This window comes from Humulus lupulus, chromosome 5, assembly GCF_963169125.1.
Source record: "Humulus lupulus chromosome 5, drHumLupu1.1, whole genome shotgun sequence".
Classification (NCBI taxonomy): Eukaryota; Viridiplantae; Streptophyta; class Magnoliopsida; order Rosales; family Cannabaceae; genus Humulus; species Humulus lupulus.
This window is the reverse complement of record NC_084797.1, coordinates 223,948,731-223,965,297: the sequence shown is the minus strand read 5'-3', so window position 1 is coordinate 223,965,297 and position 16,567 is coordinate 223,948,731.

Below are 16,567 nucleotides of genomic sequence, written 5' to 3'. Positions count from 1 at the left end.
GGGATTCCATGCAATCGTACAATCTCTTGGATGTAGATGTCTGCATATTGGTCTGCCGTATAAGAAGTCTTAACAGGCAGAAAATGAGCCGACTTGGTTAGTCTATCTATGACTATCCAAGCAGAATCATGCTGCTTATTTGTCTTTGGCAGACCCGTCACGAAGTCCATGGCTATATCGTCCCACTTCCACTCCGGTATGCTAAGCGGTTGCAATAATCCTGCAGGCCGCTGATGCTCCGCCTTCACTTGCTGGCATACCAGACACTTAGATACATACTCTGCTATGTCCTTCTTCATCCCTGGCCACCAATAGACTGCCTTGATGTCATGAGTCATCTTGGTAGACCCTGGATGAACTGAGTACGGAGTATTGTGCGCTTCTTCTAGGATCGTCTTCTTAATACTCTGATTGTCTGGCACGCATACCCGATCCTTACATCTCAATAAACCTTGACTGGATATTGAGAAATCTGTAGTCTTGCCTTCTCTGACTGCATCCATGTGCGTTGCTAGCGAATCATCATGTCTCTGACCATTTTGTATGTCTTCTAGCAGATTCGATTGGATAGACAAGTTAGCCAGCTTGCCTACAACCACTTCTATTCCGGCACTGATAAGCTCCTGCTGTAGTGGCTTTTCTATTCCGGATAAGGCTGCTAAGTTCCCATAACTTTTTCGGCTAAGTGCATCGGCAACTACGTTTGCCTTCCCCGGGTGGTATAGGATTTCGCAGTCGTAATCCTTTACTAATTCCAACCACCGGCGCTGCCTCATGTTAAGCTCCTTCTCAGTAAGGAAGTATTTTAAACTTTTGTGGTCCGTATAAATCTCGCACCGTTCTCCGTATAGATAATGGCGCCAGATTTTTAACGCAAAGACCACCGCTGCCAATTCCATATCGTGAGTTGGATAGCGTTGTTCATACTCCTTTAACTGACGTGAGGCGTAGGCAATCACCTTGTCATTTTGCATCAGTACGCATCCCAATCCTAACTTTGATGCATCACAGTAGACAACGAACTTGTCGTTGGGTGTTGGGACACTAAGTACTGGTGTTGAGCAAAGCTTATCCTTAAGCAACTGGAAGCTTTCCTCACACTTATCATTCCAGTTAAACTTTTGTTGCTTCCAAGTCAGGTTGGTGAGTGGAGTGGCTATTTTAGAAAAGCCCTCTACAAACTTTCTATAGTAACCTGCTAGCCCTAAGAAGCTTCTTACTTCCAACGCGTTCTTTGGTCTAGGCCAATCTTTCACGGCCTCTACCTTCGATGGATCTACTGCAACTCCGTCTTTCGATATGATGTGCCCGAGGAACGCCACTTGTGAGAGCCAAAACTCGCATTTCTTGAACTTCGCGTAGAGTTGGTGCTCCTTCAATCGCGTCAAAATTATCCTCAAGTGTTCCTCGTGCTCCACTTCATCCTTGGAGTAAATTAAAATGTCGTCGATGAACACAACGATGAATTTATCCAAGTAGTCCTTGAAGACCCTATTCATTAAGTCCATAAACGCGGCTGGCGCGTTAGTAAGACCAAAAGACATAACCAAGAACTCGTAATGTCCATAACGAGTCCTAAAGGCTGTCTTAGGAATATCTTCCCCCTTTACCTTGAGCTGATGATACCCGGATCGTAGATCGATCTTAGAAAATACAGTCGCGCCTCGGAGTTGATCAAACAAATCATCAATCCGAGGTAACGGGTATTTGTTCTTAATTGTTACTTTATTCAGCTCACGGTAGTCTATGCACATGCGCATACTTCCGTCCTTCTTCTTCACGAATAGTACCGGAGCTCCCCATGGTGAATGGCTTGGCCTAATGAAACCCAAGTCTAGGAGTTCTTGTAGCTGTGTCTTTAACTCCTTGAGTTCTGTAGGTGCCATCCGGTATGGTGCCTTAGAGATAGGCTCGGTGCCGGGTACTAATTCTATTGTGAAGTCTATTTCTCTAGTTGGCGGCAATCCTGGCAAGTCATCGGGGAAAACTTCTGGAAATTCTTGTATAACTCGAACATCTCCAACTTTGAGTGATGTCTCCTTCTCCACATTCGTGATGTTGGCTAAGAACGCTTGGCATCCTTTCTCCATCATTCTCTGAGCTTTTAGAGATGACACTAGCGGTGTGCGTAGTCCTGAAGCTTGTCCCATGAAGCACAGTTTCTGGCCGTCAGGAGTATCGAATGTCACCTTCTTTTGTCTGCAGTCGATCGTTGCGCCATGCCGTGCTAGCCAATCCATGCCTAGTATGACGTCGAAGTCTTTGATCACCAGCTCTATCAGGTCTCCTTCTAGTTCCTTGTCCTCAATCTTGATTGGTACGCCTCGTACAATTCGTGATGATAGAACTACTTTGCCCGAAGGCAACTCGGTTGCAAACCTAGTTCTAAATCTTTCACTAGGTTTGTCTAGTTTATCTATCATTCCTAACGAAATATACGAATGGGTGGCTCCCGAATCAAATAATACATGACATAATTTATTGAGGATGGAAACCTGACTTGTGACCACCTTGTTGCTAGCATCCGCCTCTCCTTGGGTTAAAGCAAAAACCCGAGCAGGAACCATCTTTTCGTCCTTCTTTCCTTCCGGCTTTTGCTGAGGACAGTCTCTTTTACGATGCCCTTCTTGACCACAGTTGAAACACTCCTTGGTGTTGGCACGACATTCTCCGGGGTGCTTCTTCTGACATTTGGCACATGGCGGGTATTCCACGTAGCCCGACCTATTTCCCCCATTACTTGGTCGTGCCCTTTTATTGTTGTCGGCTTGCTTGTTGTCAGGATGCCTTCTCTTCTGTCCGTTACCGTTGTTGTTGGACTGACTGTTGCTGGACTGATTGTTGTTCCGACTGGCCTGAGGTTGACTCTGCTGCCTAGTTTCCGGCTTGCTGGCTTCTTCTTTGCTCACGTTGGCTTGCAACCTTTCTACTTCAATTTCCGTCTCAAGAACGTCGGCATATGAAGTGTTTCCCGAGTTTGCTAGTTTAACCCCCATCTCGATCTTCGGGCGAAATCCTCTAACAAACTTGTTCACCCTTAGATAGTCGGTTGGAACTAACTCTGCCGCGAACTTGGCTAAGCGATCAAACTGACGAGCATATTCCGCCACTGTTAAATTCCCTTGCTTCAGATTGGTGAACTCCTCAACTCTCGTAGCAAGTACCGCTGAATTGTAGTACTTCTTGTGGAAGAGCTCCACAAATCGGGTCCACGTCATAGTGGCAGCATCGTGGGATTGCTGGACCAAATCCCACCATATCCTGGCATCTTTCTTGAGTAAAGATGAGACGCAGGATATGCGGTCAGCATTATTGAGGTTCATGTGGGCTAGGATCGGCTCCACATTCCTTAGCCATTCTTCTGCTTCAAAGGGGTCCGTAGTCCCTTCGAAGTTCGGAGCGTGCTGCTTGCGAAACCTCTCGTACACTGGCTCCATGTGCTGTACAGGGTAAGGAGCGTAGTTCGTCATAGGCCATCCCCCATACGGACCAACTTGTTGGGGTGCTGGGGCCATTGGCTGTGGCTGCGGCTGCGGCTGCGGTTGCGGCTGTGGCGGAGGCTGAGGCTGAGATTGAGCCTGTTGGCGTTGTTGCTGCAGAAGTTCCTCAACTTGTTGTCGTAGTCTGGCAATCTCTGCAGTGTTGTCAGCTGGCTGTGCCGGTGCATTGCGGCGAGCAGTAACACGCACTCTCCTTCGGCGAACGGTAGGGACCGCATTGGTCGCTGGAACATCGCTGGAAGCGTTCCCGTTGGTGCGAGCAGATCTTCGGAGAGACATCGTAGCAGAGTTCTAACAGTTAAAAGAAACATGTTAGAACATTTCCTAATAGGCTCTAAGGCAAAACTTATTCTAAACAAACATATCTCGGACCTATTTATTATGACTTCTTATGAAAAATTATATAGGTCTTTATTTATTATTACAGCGGGTTTCTATACTTAGAAAAACAAGTCATCTTTATTTTCTAAGTGTGTTTCTAATAATCCTATATGACTTAATTCTCAGGCTCGAAACTTTTCTTTGTTCCAAAGTTAACCATATTGAGGGAGGGCTGGGATCAGTAAAATCGTTCCCACTACTAAGGCCCCCTAACTCTCAATAAGGAAACCAGGTTCATTGATTTGTATCCACCCTCACCGAACTCAGTCATTATTCATTTTATTTATTATTTATTATGATTGAGAAAAAAAAGAATCAAACTTACACATGATATTCAGATAGCATGTTTATTCATTTGGAAAACAATTTCACTTATTACAATCATAACATAAAAGTAAATAAAACAAATAAAAACTACTAATCTAAAAAATCGGGATCTTCTACATCCGATCTGTCATCTAACATATCATCATCTATAGCCTCATAGTCATCATTATCATGAGCATCAAAATGCCCTCTAGGAAGGTTTGTGAGAATCCTATTCTTTTTCTCCTTGGTGAATTGAAATTCAAATTTTGCGGTGAACCTAACTAAGAGGAAATAGTATCTCATTGCTAATGGTGATTCATCCTCATCATTCATTTCTTCCCATATTTCTTCTAAGGCTGCTATTACAGGATGGAAATCTTTAAACAACCTAATCACTAATACATATTGTTCTGTTGATCTTAGCATTATTTGTTTAGCCTCTTGAAGGCCACCTATTGCTTGGTGAAACAAAAGCAACCTTCGTGTAATCCTTTCTAAGGCTCCTACGGTGTTTCTTGGCTCCCTTATTCTTTTTAAGGCCTTAATGGCTCGGATATCCTGGTAGGTTAAAGCTCCATTCATTCTTAACTGAAACATAAACACTAAAGTTGTTAGCTATACACATAGACAAAGTAACTTGTAACTTGTAACTTGTAACTTAAACACTTACTTGGCGGTTTGATTCGGAGCTTTGAGCATGTGTATCGAGGAGAACTTCATGCGAAGGAACCGTTGGCTCTGATACCAACTGTAATGACCCACTAATCTAGACTAATTGGACCATTATCGAAACTATACATAAAACTTACATTTTTACGAAAATACCATAATTTATTGAGTAACTTGAAAAATAAGAGTTATTTACAAATAAACAGAATACTAAGAAGGATTTTGGGATCCCATTGTCTTTAAAACAAAACAAGATTTAAAATAAAAGACATTACATAATAATGCGGAAAATACACATAAAAACCATAAAAACATAAAAGGAGACTATATCCTCGAATCGAATAACGCTCGGCCCCTTGACTCCATTCATCATCGATACACATTCTCCAAGCGTCACGAATCTTTCCGCCTCTAAACTTATTTTCCTGCACATAAACAGAAAGGAGTGAGCCTAATGCCCAGTAAGGAAAATCTAGCACAAAGTCACATACATAATTTCATAAGAAAACATAAAGACTTAACATAATACATATAACATACACTTATTATAATGGCCATTATTACTTGGGGTCCCATAGACTAAACAAGCATATGCCCATGGGATTAGTGGGGTCCTACTAGCTAAGTAGGTCATATGCCCATAACCCATTTGGGGTCTTGTTAGTCATATGGGTCATATGCCCAAGCCTACAAACATACACATATACATATCATAACACTTTTAATAACATAAAACATATAGATAACATAAGCACATAACATGTTGATTCTAGCCTATTTCCTTACCAAAGTTACCGAGATTATGGACTGAGTTGGGATTGTTGGAACACTCCTAAAACCATAAGAAAGAGTAAGTCTAAAGAAAGGAGATGAAATGAAAGAGATGGAAAGACTAAACCATAGAAAACATACTTACCGACTTATATGCTTAAAAGCTTGGATTCCCTAACCAAAATAAGAATAAGGTTAGGGGACTGAGTAGAAGGTTTTGAGAAAGGAAATAACATAAAAATACAGAAAAGAACTAGAGTTTTGGGTTTACCTCAAAGATTGCAAGATCAATCTAACCTTCACCGAAATACTATAGAACTCACTTCCCAAAGTGTTTGATAAGCTTATGATGTTTAAGCTTATAGTTTTTCCCCAAACCAAGTGTTTACACTCTCACACTCACTTAACACTAGCAGCCTCTGAACTTAGAGCAAATGGTGAATAATGGCTGGGTACTAGGTCCTATTTATAGAGTTTGGGAATGAAAATATCTTGATTTTACTTGAATAAAAATAATGGCTTTTTAAGTGAAAATCATTTGAATAATCGTTCAGCAGAGGCTGAAGACTCGTTCAGAAGATGCTGGACTGTTGAAGGAGTTTGAATGGCTGAAGGGAAAGGAATTCAAAAGTATTTAAATTCATGCTGGTGGAGGCGATATATCGCCCCCTATAGGCGATATATCGCCTGGACCTTTGTTCCCGAGGCGACCGTGCATCGATTCGTGTTTTCCGTATCTACGTGCTGCGATATATCGCCCCCTATAGCTGCGATATATCGGCATACGCTGAATATTTAAACACGAATTTACACATTTTTAGCTGAGTTTGAATGGAGTAAACAGCCTTGACTAAGCCCTCAACGTGCTCAAAGCTGCTGACTGACCCTATACATTCAAACTTTTACCCTTATTTAATTTAATCCAAAAAAATACTTAATCCTTAATTACCATTCAAAACATGTGCTTAAAATCCTATTGGTTGATGTCTAAACCTTATAATATAATAATATAATCCTTAATATCAGACACATTAATCAAACCTTAGGTTATACTTAATATTCTTAAACTATAGGTTAAACTTAGAAAATCTATAAGTACTACTATGAGTGTCCAAATAACTCCCGGTCTGAACCAAAAATCCAAAGTAACAATGATAACACTAAACATACTATAATACTACTAAACAATTAGCTAAGTAAAGTTCTTGGACTCTACAACACATAAGATAACATAAGCATAAAACATATAGATTCTATCCTATTTTCCTTACCAAAGTTACCAGGATATGTGGACTGAGTTGGGACTTTTGGAACACTCCTAAAACCATATATCACAGGGTGAGTCTAATGAAGAAAAAGAGATGAAATGAAAGGAATGGAAAGACTAAACCATTGAAAGTCACACTTACCAAACTTATGTGCTCAAGAACTTAGATTCCCTAACCAAAATGAGAATGAGGTTAGAGGACTGAATAGAAGACTAAGAGAAGGGAAAAATAACATAAAATTAATGAACTAGAGTGTGTTGAATACCTTGAGGACTTGTAGATCAATCTAACCCTCGAACCGAAATACTATGAAATCTTACTTCCCAAAGTGTTTGATAAGCTTAAGATGATTATGCTTATGATTCCCCACCCAAGTGTTTAACTCTCACACTCCCCTAGCACTTGCTGCTTCTGAACTTAGAGTAAAGGGTGAATAATGGCTGGGTACTAGGTCCTATTTATAGAGTTTGGGAATGAAAGGATCTTAATTTTACTTGAATAAAAATAATAGCTTTTTAGGTGAAAATAATTTGAATAATCATCCAGCAGAGGCTGAAGACTCGTTCAAAAGATGCTGGATTTATGAAGAAGTTGAATGGCTGAAAGGAAAAAGAATTAAAAAATATTTGAATTATGCTGAAGGAGGCGATATATCGCCCCCTGTAGGCGATATATCGCCTGGGCCAGTATGCCCGAGGCGACCGTGCATCGTTTCGTATTTTCCGTATCTACGTGCTGCGATATATCGCCCCCTATAGCTGCGATATATCGGCACACACTGAATATTTAAACACAGAATTACACATTTTTAGCTAAGTTTGAATGGAGTAAACAGCCTTGACTAAGCCCTCAATGTATTCAAAGCTGCTGACTGACCTTAGGGGATTCATACTTTACTCCTTATTAAATTAAATCCTCAAAATACTTAATTCTTAATCATCCATTCTTAACATGTGCTTAAAATCCTATTGGTCCTCATCTAAACCTTATAGTATAACAAATATTATCCTTAATATCAGTCATATAATCAAACCTTAGGTTATACTTAATATTCTTAAACTATAGGTTTAAACTTAGAAAATCTATAAGTACTACTATGAGTGTCCAAATAATTCCTAGTCTGAACCAAAAATCCACAGTTACAAAGATAATACTATACATACTATAATACTACTATCTATCTTAGCTAAGTAAAGTTCTTGGACTCTACAATTCTCTCCTACTAAAAAGAATTTCGTCCTCGAAATTTACTTATCAAGTAACTCCGGATACCGCCTGCATGTCATCTTCCAACTCCCACGTTGCCTCTCATTCAGAACTATTACTCCATAGGACTTTGACTATAGGAAAGCTCTGGGACCGTAACTGCTTCATCTCCCTATCTAGGATGCTAACCGGTCGTTCCTCGTAACTTAAGTCTTTCAGGAGTGCTATCGTATCGTACTTGAGGACGTGAGATGGGTCTGACACATATTTGCGTAACATCGAGATGTGGAAGACGTTGTGACTATCGGTTAGTGCTGGCGGTAGGGCTAGTCTATACACAACTGGTCCCACTTTGTCCAATATCTAGAAAGAACCTATGAATCAGGGACTAAGCTTGCCTTTCTTTCCGAACCGCTTGACACTTTTCATAGGAGATATCTTCAGGAAGACTTGATCTCCAACTTGGAATTCCACATCGCGTTGCTTGGCATCCGCATAGCTTTTCTGACGGCTTTGAGCAGCAAGCATACGCTGTCTAATAAGCGCTACTGCTTCTTGAGCTTGTCTAACAGCTTCGGGCCCTAGAAGCTGCCTTTCTCCTACCTCGTCCCAGTGCAATGGTGATCGGCACCTTCTTCCATATAGCAACTCATAAGGTGCCATCCCGATCGTCGACTGGTAGCTATTGTTATACGAGAACTCGATCAGCGGCAAGTACTTATTCCATGATCCTCCGAAATCAAGTACACTCACGCGTAGCATATCTTCTAAGATCTGAATCGTACGCTCAGACTGCCCATCTGTCTGAGGATGGAAAGCTGTACTAAGGCTTAACTTAGTACCCATAGCTTGCTGTAAACTTCTCCAAAATCTTGACGTAAATACTAATCCTCTATCTGACACTATAGTCTTGGGGACTCCATGCAACTGTACAATCTCTTGGATGTAGATCTCCACGTATTGGTCTACCGTGTAAGAAGTCTTAACAAGCAGGAAATGAGCCGACTTGGTTAGTCTATCTATTTCTATCCAAGAGGAATCATGCTGCTTATTCGTCTTTGGCAGACCCGTCACGAAATCCATGGCTATGTCGTCCCACTTCCATTCTGGCACGCTAAGTGGTTGCAATAAGCCTGTAGGGCGCTGATGCTCCGCTTTCACTTGCTGGCATACCAGACACTTAGATACATACTCTACTATGTCCTTCTTCATCCCTGGCCACCAATAGATTGTCTTGATGTCGTGAGTCATCTTGGTAGACCCTGGATGAACTGAGTACGGGGTACTGTGCGCTTCTTCTAGGATCGTCTTCTTAATACTTTGATCATTTGGTACGCATACCCGATCCTTATATCTCAATAAGTCTTGGCTAGATATTGAGAAATCGGTATTCTTGCCTTCTCTGACTGCTTCCATATGTGCTGCTAGTGATTCATCATGTCTCTGACCAATCTGTATGTCCTCTAGCAGATTTGATTGGATAGACAAGTTAGCTAGCTTGCCTACAACCACTTCTATTCTGGCACTGATAAGCTCCTACTGAAGCGGCTTTTCTATTCCAGATAAGGCTGCTAAATTCCCATAGCTTTTCCTACTAAGTGCATCGGCAACTACGTTCGCCTTCCCCGGGTGGTATAGGATTTCGCAGTCGTAATCCTTGACTAACTCTAACCACCTGCGCTGCCTCATGTTGAGCCCCTTCTACGTAAAGAAGTATTTTAAACTTTTGTGGTCCGTATAAATCTCACACCGTTCTCCGTAAAGATAATGGCGCCAGATTTTTAACGCAAAGACCACCGCTGCCAACTCCATATCGTGAGTTGGATAGCATTGCTTATACTCCTTTAACTGACGTGAGGCATAGGCTATCACCTTGTCATTTTGCATCAGTACGCATCCTAATCCTAGCTTTGATGCATCACAGTAGACAACGAACTTATCGTTGGGTGTCGGTACACTAAGTACTGGTGTTGAGCAAAGCTTATCCTTAAGAAACTGGAAGCTTTCCTCACACTTATCATTCCAGTTAAACTTTTGTTGCTTCCAGGTCAGGTTGGTGAGTGGAGTGGTTATCTTAGAAAAGCCCTCTACAAACTTCCTATAATAACCTGCTAGCCCTAAGAATCTTCTTACTTCTGATGCGTTCTTTGGTCTAGGCCAATCCTTCATGGCCTCTACCTTTGATGGATCTACTGCAACTTCATCTTTCGATATGATGTGCCCGAGGAACGCCACTTGTGAAAGCCAAAATTCGCATTTCTTAAACTTGGCGTAGAGTTGATGCTCCTTCAATCGTGTCAAAATCAGCCTCAAGTGTTCCTCGTGCTCTACTTCATCCTTGGAGTAAATTAAAATGTCGTCGATGAACACAACGATGAATTTATCTAAGTAGTCTTTGAAGACCCTATTCATTAAGTCCATAAACGCGGCTGGTGCGTTAGTAAGACCAAAAGACATAACCAAGAACTCGTAATGTCCATAACGAGTCCTAAAGGCTGTCTTAGGAATATCTTCTCCCTTTACCTTGAGCTAATGATACCCGGACCGTAGATCGATCTTAGAAAATACAGTCGCGCCTCGGAGTTGATCAAACAAATCATCTATCCGAGGTAGTAGGTACTTGTTCTTGATCGTTACTTTGTTCAGCTCACGATAGTCTATGCACATCCGCATACTCCCATCCTTCTTCTTCATGAATAGCACCAGAGCTCCCCATGGTGAATGGCTTGGCCTAATAAAACCCAAGTCTAGGAGTTCTTGTAGCTGCGTCTTTAACTCCTTGAGTTCTGTAGGTGCCATTCGGTATGGTGCCTTAGATATAGGCTCGGTGCCTGGTACTAATTCTATCGTGAAGTCTATTTCTTGATTTGGCGGCACTCCTGGCAAGTCATCGGGAAAATACTTCTGGAAATTCTTGTATAACTCGAACATCTCCAACCTTAAGTGATGTCTCCTTCTCCACATTCGTGATGCTGGCTAAGAACGCTTGACATCCTTTCTCCATCATTCGTTGAGCTTTGAGAGATAAAGGGGTGCGTAGTCCTGAAGGTTGTCCCATGAAGCATAGTTTCTGACCGTCAGGAGTCTCGAACATCACCTTCTTGCGTTCGCAGTCGATGGTTGCGCCATGCCGTGCTAGCCAATCCATGCCTAGTATTACGTCGAAGTCCTTGATCACAAGTTCTATCAGGTCTCCTTCTAGTTCCTTGTCCTCAATCTTGATTGGTACGCCTTGTACTATCCGTGATGATAGAACTACTTTGCCCAAAGGCAACTCGGTTACAAACCTAGTTCTAAATCTTTTACGAGGTTTGTCTAGTTTTTCTATCATTCCTAACGAGATATACGAGTATATTGCTCCCAAATCAAGCGATTCTAGAACATATACTATCGAGGATAGGATCTGACCTGTAAATGCTTGTTACTAGCATGGGTTCCTCCCTGGGTCAAGGCAAAGACTTTGGTCTGGAACCATCGTTTAATCCCTCTACTCCTCACTAACATTCATCTGAATCCTTTCTACTTCGATTGCCGTCTCAAGAACGTCAGCATATGTAGTGTTTCCTGGGTTTGCTACCTTAACCCATAATTCCATCTTTTGTCTAAGTCCTCTAACGAACTTGGACAACCTCGTAAAGTCAGTTGGAACCAATTCTGGTGCAAACTTGGCTAATCTGTCGAAGTGACGAGCATATTCTTCTACCATTAGCGATGACTGCCGAGGTGTAATACTTTTTGTGGAACAGCTCCAAAAATCTTGTCCATATCATGGTGGCGACATCGTTAGTCTGCTTAACTAAGTCCCACCATATCCTGACATCCTTCTTGAGTAATGACGAGATGCAGGATATGCGATCCGCATTACTGAGATTCATGTGCGTAAGAATTGGCTCCACATTCCTTAGCCACTCTTCTGCCTCAAAGGGGTCTATAGTCCCTTCGAATTTTGGAGCGTGCTGCTTGCGGAACCTCTCATACACTGGCTCCATGTTCGGTACTGTATACGGCGCGTAATTCGTCGTTGGCCATCCCCCATATGGACCAACTTGTTGGGAGTGCTGGGGCCATTTGCTATGGCTACGGCTGCGGCGGAGGCTGAGGCTGAGTTTGAGCCTGTTGGCTTTGTTGCTGCAAAAATTCCTTGATTTGTCGTCATAGTCTGGCGATCTCCACAGTGTGGTCACCTAGTGGTGCCGGCGCGTTGCGGCTAGTAGTAGCACGCACTCCTCTTCTGCGAACTGGAGGGGCATCATTGGTCGTTGGAACAGCGTTGGAGGCGTTTCCGTTGGTGCGTGCAGATCTTCAGAGCGACGTCTTCACCAAAAGTTCTAACAGTCGAGAACGTGTTAGAACTTACCCTAATAGGCTCTAAGGCACAACTTATTCTAAAACAAACATATCTCGGACCTATTTATTATGACTTCTTATGAAAAATTATATAGGTCTTTATTTATTATTTAGAGTGGGTTTTTATACTTAGAAAAATAAGTCATCTTTATTTTCCATGTGTGTTTCTAATCATCCTATATGACTTAATTCTCAGGCTCGAAACTTATCTTTGTCCAAAGTTAACCATATTGAGGGAGGGCTGGGATCAGTACAATCGTTCCCACTACTATGGCCCCCTAACTCTCAATAAGGAAACTTGGTTCATTGATTTGTATCCACCCTCACCGAACTTAGTCATTATTCATTTTATTTATTACTTATTATGATTGCAAAAATAAAATCAAACTCATTCATGGAAATAAAATAGCATGTTATTCATTTGGAAAAATAATTTTCACTTATTACAATCACAAAAGAAATAAAACAAACATTAAAAGCTACTAATCTAAAAATCGGGATCCTCTACATCCGATCCTTCGTCTAGCATATTGTCATCTATCTCCTCATAATCATCATTGTCTTGAGCCTCAAAATTTCCTCGGGGAAGATTCAAGAAAATCCTATGTTGTTGTTCATTAGTGAATTGAAACTCTAAATCATAGGTGAACTTAAGTATGAGAGAATAATATCTTAGGGCTACTTGTAAGTCATCATCATTATTTATAGTCTCCCATATTTCTTCTAGAGTTAAAATTACTGAAGGAAAATCTTTTAAAAGCCTAATTACTAGGGCATATTGTTCTGCAGCTCTCATCATGATTTGCTTAGACTCTTGAAGGTGACCTATCTCTTTGTGGAACAAGATCAATCTCCGAGTGATTTTCTCTAGTGTTCCTACGGTGTTCCTTGGCTCCCTTATTCTTTTTAAAGCCTTAATGGCTCGGATATCTTCATAGGTTAAAGCTCCGTTCATACTTAACTGAAAACATAAACACTAAAGTTGTTAGCTATACATTTAAGCAAAATAACTTGTAACTTAAACACTTACTTGGCGGTCAGATTCGGAGCTTTGAGCGTGTGTATCGAGGAGAACTTCATGCGAAGGAACCGTTGCTCTGATACCAACTATGATGACCCACTACTCTAGACTTTTGGATCATTAACGAAACTATACATAAAACTTACATTTTTGCGAAAATACCATACTTTATTGGAAACTTGTAGAAATAGAGTTACTTTCATAAAATAAGTAGGATATGGGTACCCATTGTCTTTAAAACAAAACATAACTTAAAATAAAAAGACATTACATAAATAGTGCGGAAAATACATTTAAAAAGACATAAAACAAAACTACATCCTCGAATCGAATAACGCTCGGCTCCTTAACTCCATTCACCATCGATACACATTCTCTAAGTGTCCACGAATCTTGCCACCTCTAAAGCTATTTTCCTGCACATAAAACAAAAAGGAATGAGCCTAATGCCCAGCAAGGAAAATCTAACACATAGTCATAAACATAATTTCATAAGAAACATAAAGACTTAACATAATACTTATAACATACAGTTATTATAATAGCCATTATTACTTGGGGTCCCATAGACTAGACAAGTCATATGCCCATGAGATTAGTGGGGTCCTACTTGCTAAGTAGGTCATATGCCCATAATCTTTTTGGGGTCTTGCTAGTCATATGGGTCATATGCCCAAGCCTACAAACGTACATATTCATAACACATTTATAACATATTTCATAACATAACACATAAGATAACATAAGCATAAAACATATAGATTCTATCCTATTTTCCTTACCAAAGTTACCGGGATATGTGGACTGAGTTGGGACTTTCGGAACACTCCTAAAACCATATATCACAGGGTGAGTCTAATGAAGAAAAAGAGATGAAATGAAAGGAATGGAAAGACTAAACCATTGAAAGTCACACTTACCAAACTTATGTGCTCAAGAACTTAGATTCCCTAACCAAAATGAGAATGAGGTTAGAGGACTGAATAGAAGACTAAGAGAAGGGAAAAATAACATAAAATTAATGAACTAGAGTGTGTTGAATACCATGAGGACTTGTAGATCAATCTAACCCTCGAATCGAAATACTATGAAATCTTACTTCCCAAAGTGTTTGATAAGCTTAAGATGATTAAGCTTATGATTTCCCCACCCAAGTGTTTAACTCTCACACTCCCCTAGCACTTGCAGCTTCTGAACTTAGAGTAAAAGGTGAATAATGGCTGGGTACTAGGTCCTATTTATAGAGTTTGGGAATGAAAGGATCTTAATTTTATTTTAGGTGAAAATAATTTGAATAATCGTTAAGCAGAGGCTGAAGACTCGTTCAAAAGATGCTGGATTTATGAAGAAGTTGAATGGCTGAAAGGAAAAAGAATTCAAAAACATTTGAATTATGCTGAAGGAGGCGATATATCGCCTGGGCCAGTATGCCCGAGGCGACCGTGTATCGTTTCGTATTTGCCGTATCTACGTGCTGCGATATATCGCCCCCTATAGCTGCGATATATCGGCACACGCTGAATATTTAAACACGAAATTACACATTTTTAGCTAAGTTTGAGTGGAGTAAACAGCCTTGACTAAGCCCTCAACGTATTCAAAGCTGCTGACTGACCTTAGGGGATTCAAACTTTACTCCTTATTAAATTAAATCCTCAAAATACTTAATTCTTAATCATCCATTCATAACATGTGCTTAAAATCCTATTGGTCCTCATCTAAACCTTATAGTATAACAAATATTATCCTTAATATCAGTCATATAATCAAACCTTAGGTTATACTTAATATTCTTAAACTATAGGTTTAAACTTAGAAAACCTATAAGTACTACTATGAGTGTCCAAATAATTCCCAGTCTGAACCAAAAATCCACAGTTACAAAGATAATACTATACATACTATAATACTACTATCTATCTTAGCTAAGTAAAGTTCTTGGACTCTACAATGAGCATATGTGCTAATATAATATATTAGCATGTGTGACATGGGAATATGTAGGCCAAGACTTTTGGTGATGAAAACATACAACAAACATACCATCATGTTAACAAGCATTTATATTTAGATACATGATATATAACACACCTCACATCTCATCTCCTATACACATAAATGATTGTCTTTCTAATCTCCTTTGTTAATAATAAAGAGTCCAATATGACACAATTAGCAATCTGTTTTTAATACTTGTGTTTGGAGCATATATTAGCAAAACAAAAACAAGTATAATGTTTGCAATTTCAATAACTACAGTAATACAATTATAACAAAAAAAAAAAAAAACCTGAATCCATGCCATTGTGTTCGAAGTTGCAGTCCTCTGCTTACATATATACAAAGAATATACATAACCCTACTACAACCAATTCAACAAACCCAAATTTTAGACTAAGTGGCATGGCAAAGAAGATGCAGAAAAGTCATGTAAAATCTTGCTATAGAACTAGTGAAGTTCTCTTATTTTCTGAAATTAGAGCTCAATATAAGGCAAGCATCTATAATCAAATATTAAAACTAAACAAAATAAATGAGGAAAAATATGGTCTAATATATGACAAGCACTTTCAACTTGCAAGCATCTTAAATCAAGTTAAAGAAAATTAAAAAATTAATTGTCCTTAAAGAAAACTATGGTCTACAATACTCACTGTTCTACCAAGAATAAATGCAGATGTAGCACCAATTGTTGCACCAATAGAATCAACAACGAACCCCAAAGGCAACCCAAATAGATAACCTCCACCAAGCTGTAAGAGAAAATAAATAGCACAAATAAAGCATTGATAAAAATAAAAAATAAAGATAATACTAACAGATACACTTTCACACTTAAACCAAATAAGTTGACTAGACAGACTTTATTCATTCAGAGTTCTATTTTTTTTGGAGGGGGGAGGATCACTGAACAGAAAATTACATACTTTATTAAATAGACTATAAAGGTCCAAAATAATGTCATTGTTTTAGCTCTGCAATAAGAATTAGTGACTTTAACTTACTGTAAATATTGACTTGTTCTACTTCACAATACCAAAATCCATGGAGTCACATCACTAATACCACTTCTCCTAGTTAACTAGAATGAACTA